Source organism: Patella vulgata, chromosome 6 (genome assembly GCF_932274485.2).
Source record: "Patella vulgata chromosome 6, xgPatVulg1.2, whole genome shotgun sequence".
Taxonomy (NCBI): Eukaryota; Metazoa; Mollusca; class Gastropoda; family Patellidae; genus Patella; species Patella vulgata.
The window spans coordinates 44,678,508-44,699,286 of NC_065884.2; the positions used below are offsets into that span (position 1 = coordinate 44,678,508).

The 20,779-nt window shown below is 37.5% G+C and overlaps 1 protein-coding gene across 2 annotated transcripts in view; it reads left to right on the forward strand.

The window, feature by feature from the left end:
• The window catches only part of LOC126824374 (uncharacterized), an 85,441-nt gene that overhangs the window by 32,591 nt on the left and 32,071 nt on the right, over positions 1 to 20,779 (forward strand). Inside the window, exon 3 of one of the 2 annotated variants that reach the window (XM_050553591.2) lies at positions 7,757 to 7,862. The exons of the other annotated variant lie outside the window; for it this stretch is intronic. The gene's annotated coding sequence lies outside the window, so the exon portion shown is untranslated. The remainder of the gene's footprint in view (positions 1 to 7,756; positions 7,863 to 20,779) is intronic. 2 annotated transcript variants of the gene reach the window in all.

Consider the following 20,779-nt stretch of genomic DNA (forward strand, 5'->3'; position numbering starts at 1 on the left):
CACGACCTTTATTCAACATTTCTATAAATTTGGATGCCCAATTATGAGTTTGGCCTAGGGCCCACACAAAGGTGAATCTGGCCATATGGACACACTTTTTGTTTTTATAAATCTTTCTTGCTATTATTATAGAATGGTACATTGTTTTGATATAAAAACTATAAAGATATGTTTGAAAACGCTTTGAATTTCAACAATATTGATCAATTGTTAGAACATATCTGCTTTTTTGCACGATATCTTTATGAACAAGATTAACCGAATATAGATAGGCAACTGCAGTCTCCGTCTCTAGATAAGTAAGTATATTACTGTAATTTGAGACCCGACAGATGCATGTATACCACTATACGGTCTTAATGTCAGTTATATGCGGAGCTATTAGCTGATAAATATAGATATTTTTCTAATATATCCTGTCTACCGTCACTCATAACATAAAGCCGTAAAGGAACCAGAAGAGCACGCTTGTTGAAGCCGATCTAATTCATTTCTTCACAAGTCATATGGATCTTGCGTAACCCCAAATCGACCATATTGATTAACGCTAAATGCACACTTTATTAACCCGAAAAGGAAAGATATGTATCCTCGGAGAGCATTCAACCGATTTTATTCATAAATCATTAACGTTTGGCAAAGACTCAATTCGCTATTTGATAAAGTGAGTCGTGTCTGTGTTGAGGCGATCGAGCTTATTTTTTTTCCACAAGTTCGACAAGGTTTCCTCCTAAATGAATTCGCCCATGTCTGTCCCTTATGATTTAACGACAAAATAGAACAATAGCCATGTAAATAAAACATTGTCTTCTCCCTTGATGGCTATATGTAATTGTGACGCATGTTCACAATACGCTTTCTGGAAGACAGGTAATCTCGCATCTGTGAGGTATACAAAATGTTTTGGGCTTTATTTAATTGGCATTAAAGTTGTGCCATGGACTTTGCAGGTGGCAGAGTATGATATCCGATGAACTTGATACCTAGGCTCCAGGGTCATCTTTCAGGGGATCTTTTCTTGCAGCGAACGTTCTTTTAGCGATATCTTTTGTTGTTCATTATTTTGTGTATAACTTGTATCGGGAACCATGGTAACTCAGTGAGTGAGGTACTGGCTGACTAGGCTTGGGGGGGGGGGGGGCAGCGCGGATTCCCCTTTTAAGCGGTTTCATTCATTCTAGCTGTTCTGCCTGTAGTTTTAGTATGTTGCCTATAGGTAAACATTGTTAACACTTTTCCCCAAGAAGACCATTATCTGTGGATACTAAAATCTTTAGCAACTTTTAACATGGAGTTAACAGCCACTGTTATTTAACTATGATCTATGTGTAATGCATTGATCCTCGCATAATCAAATTACAGTACAGCCAAGAATTGTTTGAAGTTTACAAATGGCTTAACTGATCATTGAACTGAAAAGAGAGATAAAGGAAATGATGTTTCTTTACTTGTACCTAATCAGTTTAAATTTGATACAAGTCAATAAAATAAGTGTGAATAAGTGGAAATAAAACAAAATTAAGATAAGAAAAATATGTTGTATGTATCGATTGGTTGTATTGCCTGGGACCTTATTCCTGAAAACTTAAACTAAAATATTTTAACGATGCCTGAAAGCCTGGCACGGCACATAGTCTAGTCGTTCTGATGGAACCAAAAACCGAGGTCTCGTGTACGTATGTATGTATGTACGTAAAATAACCCACGACAGTTAGAATTCGAAGGGGAAAATTTCCAACATAGAACACTGCATGACGTATGTTCGTCTTCATTAGCCTCGCTGGTACAGAAATGTAGTACGTTAAAGGATGTTTGACTCTATTCTTTGGTATCTTAAAATAGACGAAATGGGTCTAAAATACATATTAATGTAATATGAATGTATATAAGGGATATAATTTCAATCTTTCAAAATTTTATTGTAATTTCTAATCAATTGTGTTCGGTGAAATACTCGAACAGTCCAAATTAAACAACGGTCATTTACGCCTGATTAGTCCATTCTAGGCCTTTTTTATTATTATTATTTTGTTGTTTGTGAATCAGCCATAAATAATTAATTCCGCGTTGTCTTGTGGGGTATGTCTTTATTTGTTCATTACAAATGGCGCTCGAAACCATATAATACACGACTCGTGTACTAATTTTAAAATATTCATTGTATCATATTTTCACGGCAAGATAACAACATCAATATTGATTGAAATGGACCAGTGTTGAATTCTAATTCGTGTTTTTAATTTCGAATATTATGGTAAATAATGAGTTAGAGGTTTAACTCCTTTAAACCCCATTTCGTTTCATTTCAATCAGCTAGCCCTTTATTGTTTCGTGAGATGTCTCGTCAATGGAAATTGTATGTTTTACATTCCAACAGGAACCACAGTCGCATTTAAGATAACGGACTGGGATTATAAAAAGACATCTAGCGGAGTAAAGTAAGAAAATTTGATTTATTATAAGCAGCACGATGTCAATAATACCATCTAATCTGAAATCAATCAAAAATCAAATCGTTTACATCATGACAAACTAATTATAGTAGTAGAATCTTTGAACTGGTTGTCACGCAAACCTTTTTTAATATTAATGGTTCTGTTACACGGAAGTTTACAGAATTTAACCTATAGTTCAGTGATTTTCTTATATTATGGGTGCAATACAAATACAAATAGATAAAATACAAATACAGAAGCATAATATACACATACAAATAAATAATATACAAAAACATAATATACAAATACAAAAACATAATATACAAATACAAATAATATTTTAATGGATAAAACTAGTTATGTGTGATATAGTCTCAGAAATGTTAAATAGTCCCTCCCGTGCAACTACATGTAGTGGCCAATAATCTGATGATAAACATGGACCTGGATATGTAAGCCGGTTAGTCGAGTGGCACTAAATGTCCTTTGTTTTCATAAACTATTTTGTTCACATTACAAGATTAAACGATATTATTTTCAAGGACCCCCTGGTCGATATTAGTTTTGGTTACTAAACGAACTCATTGTAGCATTGAGGCAGCCCCTCTCAATTAATAATAGTTCTATTAATTTCATATATCCTTCTTATGCCAATGATTTTATGGTAACGCCACCTACATCAAAAACATTACATTTGGGATTGGTCCTGGATTATCTTACAGTCTTACAGACTATATATTGTATATTTTTATATTTGATTATCGTGTATGTAATGGTGTATAGCTTTATATCATATGTTTACGATATCGTACTCTCAACATAAACTAATTATAATACAAAGAAAAAAAAATCAGCCTAGAATCCTAACATTCTGTGTAGCTTCATTTTCTGTGGAAAAACATATAATAATATTATAAAATTTTAACAACAAACATAAACTTAAGTTTTTTAAACAAAACAACCCCGACTATTTTTGTCTTGTGTCAAGACAGCCTCCTCAGATGATATCATACTTGTCATTGGTGATCGAATTAAGGGATTTGTGCTACAGATAAGCCTTTGTTACTTTTTATAAGTAAACATCCAGTCGGCTAAAGCTGTTGTTTGATAGAAATCACTTTAAACAAAGACAGTCGTTACGGGGGCCTTTGTTCTCTAAAAATAATTCACAGTAGGGGGGTTGCTATAATCAGAAGTAAAGTGTAAGGTATACTATAATAAAATGCGCTATAAAACAAAGACAGATATTCATCATTTATGTGTTTTTTTCTTAAATACTTTAATAGTTAAATAAATGAAAAGCATCAAAATAGTCACTTACTTATGTAGTATATCACTTGTATTACTTTTATTATACGAACATAACCTTTGCATTAATTTAAAAGAACATGTAGTTTTCCGAAAGGGTGCCACGTTGACTCAATGAGTAGGATGTTGGCTCGCTAACTTGGAGGTCCCGTGTTCGATCCCTGCGTTGGCCAAGAATGTTTATCGAGATTTTCCGGCGTAGTTCCCCCTTGTCAGCGGTGTAGAACTGAAGGCCTGGCAAGGGACAACGTATAGTGGTTCGGATGGAAACAAAAACCGAGATCCCATGTACACATTGGCGAGCACGTGAAAGAACCCTTGACAGTTGGAATTCGAAATAAGAGTAGGTCATAATTCGACTGAAACATCTCTGAACCGGTCTTAAAAACACAATTGATGGGGCTTCCTCAGATACATTGTATAACATTCTGATCATATCTTTGAAACTGTTACAGCTTATGGTTTCTGAACCGATCTCAAAAACCCATTTGACCGGAAAGCAGGTTACACACAAAACAACCCCCTATACCCTATCTAACGATTTTGTAAGACTTGTGCTACATTTAAACTAAAATTTTCAGCTTTCAGATATTAATTTGCGACTTTTTTATTAGCTAAATGACTTTATTTTGTTATGACCCATCACTTTTTAAAGTAAATCATAATTTGTCATGGTTTTGAATTATGAAGAAGGACGAACATCGATTTCAGGAAACAGCTAGGCAATGGGTGAGCGATATGGTAGTCACCTTAATGACTGCATTATTCCGCGCTGTTTTACTCCACGAAAATCGAGCACCTACACATTTCATTAGTTATTTTGAAAGAATCCATTTTACTGGTGTATACTAAACAAGATCGATCACAAATTAGAATTCTGTTAGGGTTTCTATATAGTCGTGATTTTGTGACGGGTGAATAACAAGATAATTCCATAGTGAAGTCGGTTACCTAAAGTGACCTTACAACCCTATAGACACCCTTATACCAGGGGCGTGCTGGCAGGGAGTTTAGGAGGACGGTGTCCTCCCAGGCCCCCATTAAACAATAAGTCCACCCGTATAAGCGGACCCTCCTGAGAGCTCTAATTTTCACGCGGAATCCCCTAAAAAAATTGAGAGTGCGCACGCGAAAAATCATACATACACAACGATTAGTAAAATATATTATGCTGACGTGCAAATGTCTGTCACCTTAAGGTGAAATGGTCTTTGATACATGTATTCATGCCTCGATATGTATAAGATGCAATTTATTATTTGGATAGAAATACATTGTATTAGCATTATATTAAGCAGACCTGTCATGAGTGTCTTGTGTAGTACAGTAGTATGTCTTATAGTCAAAATAGCAGCATAAATTTGGAAAATATGATACCTAGATTTCTCCCAGAAGTGCTTGCAAAACGCGTTTCCCGTTGTCAAATTTCAAAAATTTTCGGGGAGAGAACCCCCCCAGACCCCCCTACCAGCGGCGCGCCTTCGGGGCCAGCACGCTCCTGCCTTATACACGGCCGTGGTCAGATTAGAGTCATTGTCCTTGTGGAACGTCCTTCAACTGGTCGAACTAGACATCGATGGATAAAATAATGGACGGTTTTGGGTACTTCGTGACAGACAGTTATTTTTGATCTGTTAATGTTTCAGTCACAACCGATCGTTATATATAATTTTCTTGAAACAGACAATAATTTATTGTATATACCAGCGAAAACAATGATCTAGTGCACGTAATCTATTTAACTATGTTCCTGCTTATTACATTCCGGTTATTTCGATACATTTCATAATTAATCATGCTGCTGGACATCGGAAGAACTGGTTAAATAAAAGCTATAAAAAGATAAAAATGGGCGTATCAAATGGAAATTTGAAAAGATCGAATGAGTTTTAGTCAAACAAATATATTTATTTATTGGGGTGGGAGGGGGTCTAGTGGTTTAAACGCGTGCGCATGAAATCACAAGGTCTGTCATATTTGTCATAACCCGCTTGTACGTGACAAGGAATAGGATCGCCTGTCCAACCCCGTGGGTTTTCTTCGGGTCGTACGGTTTACTACCACTGCTAAACTTGAAATAAAATTGAACTATATGTTAGTCCCGAAACGGCCTAGTTTGTGTCGGGTTGACGCTACCTCTCCCCCCTCTCCCTCTCTCTCTCATGGACTTGGCTATACTTTTATATGTATATATGACCAGTTTTAAGCAAATATATTTGTTTATTTCAACGCGATTTCCTTGGAACATTGCTAATTTATCAACTAAACTTATCCACCCCCCTTTCTTGTTAGAACGACTTTAATATGAAAAAATCTTAAATAGTACACGATTGTAATCCAGCCGATACAGTTTAAAGAGCTGTCTGATATATACTATTCAAAAAAAGTAGGGGATATTTGATTTTGGGGGCATAATACTAAAATATGCAAATGACTACGAAAAAAGTCACTATAGAACCTAACAGAAGAAACATTTCCAGTTACATGTGACGCCCAAACGCACCAATAGCTACCGCATGGAATGCAGGTGATGCTTGGGATCATCATGGGGGTCCAACCCAAGATTTGCACGACTCTGACTTTGAATGTTACAGTCATTGTGGCATTGAATTCCAGGGTGGAAACATCAGTTTAATTGTTTTAGTGACCAGAAAACAAATTTTGATATGCGTCTGCTTACCCAAAATGAAAGGTTACGTGCCCTTGGCATGCTACAGATCGGCACAACACAGGCGGTTGTGGCGCGGACGATGAATGTTTCTCAGTCTGTCATAAGCAGGCTATGGTCCAGATACCGTGATACACAATCTGTACAGGACAGACCACGCTCAGGTCGACCAAGGGCGACAACTCAAGCCCAGGATCGATTTATCCGTACCTTGGCCTTGAGAAATCGTGTCATCACAGCAAATCAGATCAGCGCTCGTCTTCAAACAGACACTGGTGTGAGAGTGAGTGGCCAGACGATTCGGAATCGACTGCATAGGGGTCACCTTCGCGCCCGACGTCCTCGCGTGATCCCTTGTTTGAGAGATCATCACATTCAGGCAAGACGTCGTTGGTGTAGGGATCGTCAACACTGGGATAATCGACGCTGGAGCAATGTGATGTTTTCAGATGAGTCAAGGTTCACTGTTGATTTTTTGGACAGACGTAGGAGGGTGTGGCGTCGTTGAAACGAGCGCTTCGAAGACGTTAACGTCATCAGACATGATCGATTTGGGGGTGGTTCTGTTATGGTGTGGGGAGGCATCACTGTTGCTGGAAGAACGGCTTTACATGTTGTTGCAGGGCGTGTTACAGGCCAGTACTACCGGGACAACATCTTGGCAGTCCATGTTGTGCCGTTCGCACGACGTCATGGCCGCCGTTTCATCTTCCAGGATGACAACGCAAGATGTCACAGGGCCAGGATCGTTACAGGTTACCTCCAACAACAGAACATCACCACATTACCTTGGCCAGCACTGAGTCCCGACCTCTCCCCCATCGAGCATGTCTGGGACATGCTTGGACAGAGGTTACGTCAACGTCAACAACGTCCCGCCAATGTCCAAGAACTTGCTGCTGCGTTGCAACAGGAATGGGACAATCTGGACCAAAATGACCTTAGACGTCTCATTAGGAATATGCCACGTCGGATCAATGCTTGTTTGGCAAACAGAGGAGGATTTACCCGTTACTGACTTGGTTGTGATGCTGTGGTAACTTTGCTGTTTGACCCCGGGTATCATTTTACCCTTATAATGGTCAGTCTGTGCCTTACTTAGTCTAACGATCATTTGGAATAAATCGATGAATGTGAACTTCATTTCATTTTGTCATTTGTTTCTTCGTCAGTTTCATTAGGTGACTTTAATAACACTTAAAAATCAAATATCCCCTACTTTTTTTGAATAGTATATATTCTATTTTTTGTTAGTAAAGCAGCTTTGTTCGGCCCATATCACCTCTAAATGAAAAGTTGACAGTGGACCTACATATACTCAAGATATTCGTTTTTCTTTCAGTTTTTATTCTATGATGTTCAGCAAAAATACCACGCTCTTTGTCTGACAGTTAATTACTTGTACGTAGAAGATAATAGATTCAAACCAACAAACTGCCCTTTTAAAGGTAGATAGATTTACTATAAAATCCAATTTAATGAACAACAAAAAGCCAAAACCTCTGTGATAGCCTGAGTATTGAGCTAAAAATAGACCATAGATCTTAGTTATTGTCGTGATTCATCAACATGCATAAATATATTTTTCTTATTTAATCAGGATTGACAGTAATATACACCTTTGATTTCTTTTCTTCTTGGAAAGGGCATTTTTATGAAAGCACTACCTATTGTTAATGAGTAAAATAACATGGACATTATAATATGACCAGAGCTGAGGTTTAGATGCACTATGTATATATATTGTTATTATGTTGTCTGGTTCATCAATATTTAAGGATTCTTTTTTTGTCAAGAAATATTATGCCAGACAACGCGGCGGACAATGTGACTTAAAATCTCTATTAATAAGTGCAGGAAGACCGCGCTGCACGCAAATAATACCTTGAAGACAAACCGGCGGACAAGACACACAGACACACAAACATTGCAAGCAAAGAACAACACACGTATAAAGCAAATCAAGCTGGTGGATTGGGGATCGACCGTAAACATCCACTGCGATACACAGTTCCGGGCATATTGTGATACAGGTTTCGCTCGAAATGAAAACAAATTAGTAATAAGGGGGACAATCCTCCAAGAAAACAAGAAAAAAAGGGGGGGGGGAATAAATCCCAAATGTTGTATGATACTGGTGTGTCATGATCGGCCATGTGCTGCAAGAAATCTCGATGTTAGCACAAAGAAGAAAACGCTATTATCATATTAAGTGCAAGAGGACCACACCAGGCATAAACAATTACAGCTGCCATTGCACCACATGCCTAAAACAGATCGTAGCAAAAGATCCCATGTGGGTATAGAAGCCCTTTTAGTGACATTCATATTATCTTTTGGATATCGAACTTGTATGCTAGTGGTTTCTTATGCAATGAGTATTGAAATGTGTGCCATTCATACATGGCGGCTTTCCAATTTGTCTGTTCTTTTCTAGCAAGTAATTTATAGTATACTATCATCATTTCACAAACCGGATATCTTTATTACGCAGGATTGCCATTCCTCTTTTACCCAAAAGAAATACTAGTTATTGTCCAGGGGATATTTACTATATCTTCAGGAATATTATACAACTAGAGTAAACACATCTTGACAATAACCCACATTACTCTCGTGTTTTATTGCAGTGCATGTGTGAAATAGCTTTATTTAACGTCCGTTTCCACCGAGGTGATATCGCAGACAATGTTGCAGTGCGTATGTGAAATAGCTTTATCTAACGTCTGCTTCCACCGAGGTGTTATCGCAGACAGTTACATGTTATACATAGTGGGATTGTTTACAATGTGTTTTGGATAATTAAATATATATGTACAGAAAACAATAAAGGACTTGACGAGACGTTATATAACGAGTGCAAAATAAAGAAGTGCAGGGCGGTGCAACTCTTCCTTGGGGCTTGTTGGTGAGTGTAGGGCCTGGTCCATTCTTCCTTCTATTTGTTCTTCTAGTCCGGTATGGTAGTTGATTTCATCTTTACTTCTGTTTGTTCGTTCCTTTTGTTATTCGTTCTCCGAAGGAAGAATCCAGCACCTGAAAAGAAAGGAGAGAGAAAAAAGAAAGTGGGGGGGCGAAAAAAATCAATATGACTATCTAAATGTATGTTCATACGGTTCATTTATGTATATACTGTATATATATAAATAGTTTGGAAAATAATCTTTATTTTTTAAAATTTCATATGCAATTACAATACAACATTTAAAGTAGTTACATGGGTCGTACAATCAATCGTAATTTAAGAATGTTTTTCATATAGTATAATAAAAGATACGCAAGTTGGTTTGCTTTACCCTCTCTGGGGTCATTTTTTGCAGTGCATGTCAAAAACATTTATATAGTGCAAGTGTCCCAGGACATAAAGGCAACGACATATCAACATGGCGTCTACTCAATACATCCAAATCCTTGAGCCAATTTCTATCCTACTTGGCCCTGTTATTACTTTGAAGTATTTTGGCACCTTCCGGGTTAAGTATGTTAAATCTAGGATTACAGTCCAGACGAGATAGACCGAAATGTTGGCGATATCTTAGTACGGATTAAAGGAAGGTTTTGTGGTAGTTCTCTATAAAAAAAAGGAACAAATTGAATATACTGAAATATTAGGAATACAAGAAATTTGTGAAATTATTCCAGTTGCGATAGAAATAAAATAAGTGTCAAGCGTAAATAAAAGGTGGCTGATTTGTTGATTCTCTAATCGGTCTGTGTGACAGACATGCCAAAACCGTTCCCTAGGGTGTGACAGACATGCCAAGTAAAACAAGATCGTTCCCAAGGTGGGTTCGTTTTATCATGTAGATTCTGGTAGTCGATCACTCCCTCTAGTAAATGGTAAGTATCTGATACCCGGAACATGACACATGTTATAGTTTTATATGTATGTTTCTGTCTCTAAATAGTGATGGGTAACGTTATTGTAGCACGGATATATTTAGCAATTATTACTGTAGAGTCTATAACAATATATATATATATATATATATATATATATATCTAGATGGTGCTATAGCTAAAGTTATTAGCTCGGACATATTTAGTGGTTATCGCCGATAAGACGTGTAGTATTTATAACACTATCTCTGTATCTATATGGTACTAGGTAAAGTTATTAGTTATTACATATTTAGTGGTTATCGCTGATAAGACGTGTAGTATTTATAACAATATCTCTGTGTCTATATGGTACTAGGTAAAGTTATAATTAGCTCTGACATATTTAGTGGTTATCGCTGATAAGACGTGTAGTATTTATAACAATATCTCTGTATCTTGAAAGTAATTTTAGCACGAACACATTTAGCAGTCAATAGCTCACAAAACAAGTAGTGTTTATATAAACAACAATGTTTATGCATCTAGACAATAAATTAATGTTAATGCCAGTCAGTTTTTATTTATTTCTGATAAATAATTCATGGTTTGTTAGTCTTGATCAGATTTGAGGATTCTAATTATAAAGACTTTTTTCTGTTTATTTAAGTGAGTACAACTTTTATAGAAAGCAAAGAAAAGAAACAACAACAAAAAAAAAAAGTGATTTAAATCTGGAAAATAGATCTTTAACATAGAGTGACTTACTGATTGAAAAGATGATATTCTTTAAGAAATGAAGTTACGATGTGTTCATACATCAACTGTGTCATAAAATCAATGAAGGCAATAGAAACAAGATGAAATAGAGATGATACCGGTTGAATAATCCGATAAATATTTTAAAGCTTTTATATAATATTTGATTAGATCTAACTATATTCATAAATTGTGTCTCGGTAAATTCAACAGATATATTTTGTGTACTAATATCTGCGTTTTGTAACTTAATTTATATTAAAGTTCATCTTAAATTTGATGAAATCAAAATCGTAAAAAAGTGTATTCAATTGGTTGGTCTCTGTTGAAGCATCACATTTGAATTCAGACGTGTGCTGCATAAAATGTACATAAATCATTTTTTGTTTTAATACGATAATATGGCCCATCTTCAATTGTCGCCGTTTCATTAGTTGACTATAATGGACCGCAATTTTTATGTTGCACTTTAACTCAACACTAAAAGGGTCTGAGCATGTTCTTCTAAGAAGTGGTATTTCCCTACAGGTCAACTGCCTTTCAGATATCGATATTATCTTCAAGGGTTACTCTCAGTGGTGACAGGAAAAGACTTGTTTGGGCTGTAGCAAAATTATTTGGCTTCAGATGGGCATACGTCAACGTGGCAATGGAATCTCTGACAGAAGAAACCAAGTTGGAAAATACGGAGGAACTTTGTCGATCAATTAGTGGCCGAGAGCCCCATAGGCTAAGACATCGTGGATCTACTATGTTAAGTAAACTCGTGTACAGTTTTTGTTGTTAAAATTTTATTTTAATTCGACAAATGGTTATACTAATTTGATGTATTTACGCCTTGATACTCCCCCAGCCCCACCCTCGCCAAATTCGTGTCAGAACCTACCTGTTTTATATTAACCGATGGACTTAAAAACGAAAAGAATGGAAATAAAATGGATTCTATTTCGCTAAGCATATACAACTTCATGGTCATATATCCGCCTCTCATATAGTAATAAACATTATAGGGTAATTAATTGGGTACTTCGAGATCAAGGTTGGGATTCAATATAAATACCAATCAAACTGTCTGTATTACAATGGGTTAGCTTGTGTTAAATCTTTTGATTGGTTGCTCAGAGCTAGGTGATGTCAATTGAGGGTCAAACTAATAAACTTATTTGTCAATAATCTTGGAAGATAATTAATTAGAATAAGACTCCCTCTCCGGGTTCTGCAGTTGCCTGCCACTGCTAATGAACCCAACGTGCAAGCCAATTATGGGTATAAAATTAACCATAAAAAATATGTCAGTCCAGACATGACAGTTTGTGTTGAGTGGATGTGAAGTCCCAATTCCCTCTCTTTAAAGCTACTGTTAGCTACATGCAGACAGCGTGTCTTACCCAAAACACCTGGAGCAAGCCTATTTTGTGGCTTCCTCTGACAAGTTTCTTAGGAAACTCTTGTCTACGATATCACCGTTGGTAGAAGTGGACGTAAAACTCAAGGAACTAACGAACAAACGCCACCACTATCCTATTCTCAAATGTATCGGTCAATGTGCAAAATTAAAGCGTTTGCTAATATAGTCTAAAGTACGACAATTAATATCAATAATTTCAGCTAAAGTTTTTAATGGAACCGCTTTAAATATATAAAACGTTTCAATTTGTGATATTTATGGATTTTTTTTAACGTACCATATCTACTATATTAAATATGTGTTTGTCAAAGGAATAAAGTAAACCTACTTCTTAACTAGGAATTTACATTAGAAGCTTAATCAATTTGTTCATTTTATTATCGTCAGTAAGAATATTGAGCGATGCTAAATTCAATTGACATAAGTTGGTTGTTGAACTAAATTTCAGGTTAACTCTAACTTTAAACTCCACTCGTCCCTTCATTTACAAACAATTGACGGTCGGATTATTGACAGACAGCTGTCACAAGTGTAATGAACACCTCTCTTTATATTATCAGTGGTGAATTGATCTAAGTAATAGACGTGTATTAATTGCATTACGTCTTATCCACAACACATAATGATACTGTCTAATTCGTCTATATTCAACGGTAAAAGGTCGACATCACAATGATATATCCAATTTACCTCTAGTTTAACATAACGAGAGCATTGCTAACGCTGCAATATACGTCCACATTCCAGCTTTGATTGATATGGTACTTTTTAAAATGAAGAGAATGAAATATGAGATGGCTGTAATATGATAGGAGGCAAAGAAGGCTAGGCATTGGGTTTGTTTTGCCAAATTTACAGACAAAATACTAACAAAAACGTGGGTGTGAGACTGCCCCAGGAGGTCGGGGGAAGCATCAAAATAAATAGTTGCTGTTTTTACGGTATAAGGAATAAATATGAAAAGTTCCAAGATGATCCATTCAGAATTGCAGCCTGTAGACGATAAATACAAAAAATGGGTGTGGCTCTGCCCCTGGGGGTGGGATATGGAACAATATAAATAGGTACCACCCTGTTATTGAAATGACAACCTCAATAGTTTCCATTCTTAGGGTATAAGGAATAAGTATACCAAATAATGTCCAAATTCCAAGATAATCCATTCAGGATTGTGGCCTTTGGGCGCTACAGGCAACAATTGGGCGTGGCTCTGCCCCTGGGGGTCGGGGCATTCACCAGAATGAATAGTTGACGCCCTTAGGCTATAAGGAATACATATTCCAAGTACCAAGTTGATCCATTCAGAATTACGGCTTATAAATGATAAACACAGAAATTGGGCGTGGCTCGCCCCCTGAGGGTCAGGACATGCAGTTGTTGTCCTTAAGGAATGCATATCCTTAGTTCAAAGACAATCCATTAAAAATCATGGCCTGTAGGCAACTCACAGAAACACTAAGAACAAATGGGTGTGGCTCTGCCCCTGGGGGTTGGGCAATCACCAAGGGTATAAGGAATAGGTATGCAAAGTTTTAAAAGGATCTGTTAAGAATTGCGGTCTGTAGGCGACACAAAAGACACATAAACATTGGGCGTGGCTCTATTCCTGGGGGTCGGGCATGGACCAAAAATAATAGAGGTCAGGCTTAGGGTCCATTAAGCATTGAAGGCTGTAAGTGACATACAGACACACAAAAAGAAAATGGGCATGGCTCTGCCCCTGGGGCTTGGGCATTCACCACAAACAATAGTGATGTTCCTTAGGATAGAAGGAGTAAGTATGCAAAGTTTCAAGGTGATACGTTAAGAAATGCGGTCTGTAGATGACAAACAAATAAATACAAGAAATGGGCATGGCTAGGCCACTGGGGGTCGGGCATGCACCAAAAGCAATAGGGATCATCCTTAGGGTATAAGGAATAAGTATGTAATGATTCAAGATGATCACTTAAGAATTGTGGCCTGTAGGCGACACACAGACACTCAAAAAGAAAATGGGCGTGGCTCTGCCCCTGGGGGTTGAGCATGCACCCCAAATGATAGGGATGTTCCTTAGGGTATAAATAATAAGTATGCAAAGTTTCAAAATGATATTTTAAGAAATGCGGCCTGTAGACGACAAACAAACAAATACAAAAAATGGGTGAGGCTCTGCCACTGGGGTTCGGGGATGCACCAAAGACAATAGGGATCATCCTTAGGGTATAAGGAATAAGCATGTAAAGTTTCAAGATGAACACTTAAGAATTGTGGCCTGTAGGCGACACACAGACACACACAGGGGCGACGGCAATATACGTCCACATTATGAATGTGTACGTATAAAAATGTTAATGGACGGACGGGGCAACCGTATAATATGTCCACATAAAAATGTGGGCGTATAAAAAGTTTCCTTTGGTGTCTAATATTGGTGTATTTTCGTCTTGAGTCGAATGTGTACTTCTCCTAAAAAGCGTGCAAAAATAACAACAATGATACAAATAAAAACAATAGTTTTTATATGATGTGGCTGCATATAAAAAGATAGGTTGCCAGGTAATGAAACATACACCCACAGCAGCTAAATCGTCTGGGCAGTCAACAAGAGTTGTCGCATATTTTTACTTTTTTCGGTAATGAAACATTTATAATACACTAAAATCTGATTAAGAGCAACAACTCAGAAAACCATTAGAATTTGTTTGGTTTTTATAAAGTTCTGCCCCATGATACAGTATTAACGTTAGCATGGGGCAGAACTTTATAAAACTTTAGCTGTTCCAAGTCATAACTAGAAATGGGCGTGGCTCTGCCCCTGGGGGTCGGGCATGCACCAAAAACAATAGGGATCTTCCTTGGGGTATAAGGAATAAGTATACCAAGTTTGAAGAAAATCCAGTAAGAATTGCGCCCTGTAGGCGACACAAAGACACACGAAAAGAAAATGGGAAATGGGCGTGGCTCTGCCCCTGGGGGTTGGGCATGTACCCCAAACGATAGGGATGTTCCTTAGGGTACAAAGAATGTGTATGCAAGATTATAAGTTAAGAAATGTGGCCTGTAGACGACAAACAAACAAATACTAGAAATGGGCGTGGCTCTGCCCCTGGGGGTCGGGCATGCACCAAAAACAATAGGGATCTTCCTTGGGGTATAAGGAATAAGTATACCAAGTTTGAAGAAAATCCAGTAAGAATTGCGCCCTGTAGGCGACACAAAGACACACGAAAAGAAAATGGGCGTGGCTCTGCCCCTGGGGGTTGGGCATGCACCCCAAACGATAGGGATGTTCCTTAGGGTACAAAGAATGTGTATGCAAAGTTTCAAGATTATTAGTTAAGAAATGTGGCCTGTAGACGACAAACAAACAAATACTAGAAATGGGCGTGGCTCTGCCCCGGGGGGTCGGGCATGCACCAAAAACAATAGGGATCTTCCTTGGGGTATAAGGAATAAGTATACCAAGTTTGAAGAAAATCCATGAAGAATTGCGCCCTGTAGGCGAACCACAGACACACACACACACACACACACACACACACACACACACACATACATACATACACACACACACACACACAGACAGGGGCGACGGCATAATACGTTCACATTATGAATGTGGACGTATAAAAATGTCCATTAACTTGATTTACACAGCGAACGTTGCATGGTAACTTAGGGCGTGGTTGAGAAGATGGAAATACCGTGAAAAACGTGACTTATATATCGATAGTTTCTTATTCCGCAGCATACGAAAGTTACGCTGTCTGTCTGCTATTAGCACCATTTGAGAATAGACACGAAGTTGGTTGACCGACATTTTGATTCCTAAATCGACGTGATGTTTGAAAACTTTATTCTGCCTCCATTTAATAAAATTGGTATTTTGTTATATCGTTGTGTGTATGAAACATGTAAAACGGATTATAACCGCAATACAAAATAAGAATACTAATTCTGAATATGGCGATCATCCAGGTCAGAGGTCTATTCTCAAAACAGACTCACTAATCATTGTACCAGCATTTCATATTATTCTACTGCAATGCATTTACCAACCCACCCCACCCCCTCACCTGTTAGTGTGTTTCAATTGGTCGTCGGATTTGACTGTCAATGAACAACCTTCCCAAAAATATACTCACCTGAAAAGGGTTCATCGGTAACATCAAAATACAAATTCCCAGACGCGTCCAAATTTCTATGTAACATGAAGCTACGAGACTCTTACCACCGATTACAACACCTTGTGTCCTCAAACATGGAGGATATCTTTTTTTTTATCAACTTTAAATACATCTTACTGTCCAGAATCAATAATGACAGAAAACACAACTCGATTGTATCTTCGTGTTTAAGGAACAATTCCCGATTTCATAAGGTTTACAAATCAAATGACAGAAAGTAAATAAATAACATAAATACCATATCGGAATATTTATTCAAATCTACATATTGTGCCTTTTTGAAATGATCGCATGATCTGGTGTACTCAAGGAAGTCAGGAATTCCATTATTGAAATACACGATTGATTTTATATCGGAACCCTTAACACTATAAAACATGGTTATTATATACAGGGATTAAATATAGCGATATCACAAACCGGATATAACCATTGAAAGTGTATAAAAGTATCACATCACTTCAGGTAATGGCCCAGGAATAGGATAAATGTTACTAAGCGTTTGTACTTTATAATTAACCAGATTAACTAACATACACAATAAAATCACAGCGCTGATTTAACATAATGCAGCTGAGATGTGAATTTAGGCATGGGTGCAGACTGAATATTAAGGTTATCGACACGAGAAAATCAACAACAACCCACAGAAGTCTCAAAACTTTACAGTAAAACGTCCACGAGGGGTAAAAATACAAAAGTCATTAACGTATGTATCCATCTATAGCAGCCATGCAACATCGCCACAATGAGTAGATAAGCCTCTGAATGGCTGCTTCTGGTATGCTTCCCCGCTATCTTACAATGCTGCTTCCAGTTGGTTTTGCAGTTGGGGTCCGGGAAGAGACGACATGCACTACCACACCTTAGCTCAATTATTGGGAGATGAAGAGAAATGAATGGCCATTCGAGCATTGTTTTGGAGCGTACTGTAAGCGCTCGAGCATTATCATATTCAAACATGTGCCGATCTTTATGCCGTTGAGTCCGAACATAATGCTGTCTGGCACGCAGTCCAGCAGAGCGTTGTCGGAAAAGAATAGTGGCAGTGTTGATGAAACTCACGTGACCGCAGTACGTGAAGATGGCAAGGTGTGAACCTGCAGAAATTGCCGGAAAATATACCGGTAATAATCGACCAGTCTCAGGATGGTAGTATGAAGATGCGCACATCCTCTTGAATTAGGGGTATGACGCGTTCTTGGTGTGTATGCGTCAACCTAAATTGACATATTGCTGCGGCTTACGTAGAACTGTAGGATCTGGTATTTTAAAATCTACATTTTTATACCCCATGTCTGTACTATAAAATCGAGATTTTCGACATACCCATGTCTGTCGAATTCATTGCTGGAGATAAGTAATCAGTTGTGCGTTTGCGCAATCGTGGAAATGTCATGCTCAAGTGTTATCGCCGTGATTAAAGTGGGTTGTGTATCTCTTCAACGTATCCATATATAAAAGTGGTGCGTTTTCAGTTCATATCCGAGAATTCCCCTTTAACGACAGAGACTATGAGATGCGAAATTCGCTCTTAAAGGGGAATTAGGTAAGAATACATAAAGAACTGAAAATTTCAGTCAAATTACTTAATTCCGAGTCTAGGCTTGTTATTTATTGCTACCGTTGTTATAGTAATGAACAAAGTCTGGATTATCCATTTTTACGGTAAATCACCAACCGCAAAACATATATAAATCGACTTAATATCGGATCCATCCGATCTCATCGATAATATGTCTAATAATTTATACAACATTTAAGGCCTAAAGAAAGACTGGCAATAGGCATATTTGACCCCTGCATAATGTCTGTTTACATTGGTAAACAAATAATATGAGTTCTTGATTTTGATCATCTTGAAGTCTTTAAAACGTCTAAACCTGTATGATTTGAGTAACGAATGAAAGTGTGGTGTTTTCAATTGCTTTAAGTGGTGGGTATTTGTCGACATTTAAAAAGGTGTTATTACATTACACATTATTTCAATAACTTATTTTTCGTCTAAATAAGTCTGCATTCATACAATTTCACAAACATCGTTAGTGACAGGACAACCCTGTGACTTTCGTGAGAAATAGAATTAACTGTCTGTATGTATTACAGTTAACTCCTTGAATGTATACCCCCACCCCATCCCTGCACCATCCAAGATTCCAAGACTCAAGTATGGTGCCTAGTACACAATCAAGTACTAAGAAAAGACATATTTTAAAACAGATGAAATAAATAGACCTTTTATTCATTATTAAGTAGGATAGCATGTACACTATAGTTAAATAGTTAACATCGATCTTTTCAAATATATATCAAAAGTTTTAATATTAATTTCGCTTAGAAATTAAATGGATGATGTCTATGGTCACTGCAGCCCCCCCCCCCCATGTACAACACTTTGCTCCATGTTATAGATATAGCAACGTGTGTCGTGATCTAGGCAAGGGAGTGATCTAACTTTCTATGACATTTCAAGTGTAACATGCCAGTTTGTAGACATTGTATATCTACGTGGAAATGTTTTCCAAGTACGTGGAGAAACATCAGTATACGGTTGGTTCTATCTAACTAGGTGACTGTTAGATGAATGGTATTAATATATATAGTATCCACCCTGGCAAGCATGATATACACATTATATATTAAAACTATCTTTGCTTTTCTTTGCGACAGTTTCCTTTCCAAAATAGACGGTCAGTAAGTACAACCACTTATTGCAAGGTTATGAATGAAGCCATTTATCCCAATAAAAAGAATACGTGGGCGTTAAATATATGTCACGAGACAGACAGTAATAACGAGCAGATCATGCAATTTATTGGTGGTATACAAGAAATATTAATAGTTCAACCAAACCAGAAACAACATGGTTTATAATTCGGAATATACGTAATCTTTTGGACCAGGAACTGGATCCAAGGAAACTCATCCTGTTGAACGTGTTCTTGTTGTTATTCTTGTTCTCGGGGGGCGAAACTGTTGTTCTTTTTCTTGAGGCGACGGTCTTCGAAAAAAGCTTAAGGCTGCATAGATTCAATTAACGATCGACTTGACACTTGGCATACTTTATCCATGGACATTTTGTGATATGACATCACATTTCCAAGATGGCTGTGATGACGTCATGATTGATTCTTGGTTCATAGTACGCTTGTGTTTCATTGAAATTCTTGTGTTTATAATTTTGATAGTCAAACTGGCCTGTGGTTAGGGATATCCGTTGTTGTAGTTTTTCCGACGTTCTTAGAGATGCGTGGTTTTGGGCAAATTCGTCCTTTGTCATGACGTTTGGATTGTTAGTGTTTTGTTAAAAAAAATAAGATAAATATTATCGTATAGAAACGTCCTTTTGGTGCAGGGGATCACGTTGCTAAGTGGGTAAGACGCTGGCTCGCTATCCTGGAGGTCGGGTGTTCGATCCCTGCATTAGCCGAGAAAGTTCATCACGATTTTCCAGTGTGGTTTCCCCTTGTCAGTGATGCAGGACGGAGGGCCTGACAAGGACAGCTGTCTAGTCGTTCGGATGGGACGAAAAACCGAGGTCCCGTGTACACATTGGCGTGCACGTAAAAGATGCCTTGGTAGTTGGAATTCGAGATAAGAGTAGGCCGTAGTGCCGCTACCCGGGCAAAATTTCCCTCATAGCACACTGTATGGCGTATGCCCGTCTTCATTAGCCCAGTTTAGGAGCAGAACAGTAGGACGTTAAACCCCATTTCATTTCCTTTTGGTGCATGAAACAGAAAACTAATGAAAAACCCGCATAAAGACAGAGCTGGGCTATAATAAAGCAAGTTCAATAAAACATTATGTCTATTTGATATGTAATTTTAATAGGAAACACAATTGAAATACATAATAATGTTACTATGGGAATGGTATTTTAAAAACACGTTGCTTATTTATGAAAGTCCGAACAATTCTGGAGGTTGAACAAACAGATGTGAAAATCCCGCGACGTGGGACAGCACTATTAATTGGTTGACCTTTTCTCAATTGCTGAAATTCTCAATAATCTTTTTTTTCTTTTATGCATTCCCACACTCCCCCACTGTTAAAGAAATTGATCTATAGCGGTCCTACTGATCATCGACAAGAACGGACAAAAGCGTTTCTTTTCTCAATTGCGCCCAACATAATATTCCAATATCTGACAAGTAAATATATTAGGTATGAACATTCTAACATTCATATCCCAAGTTTAACAACTTGA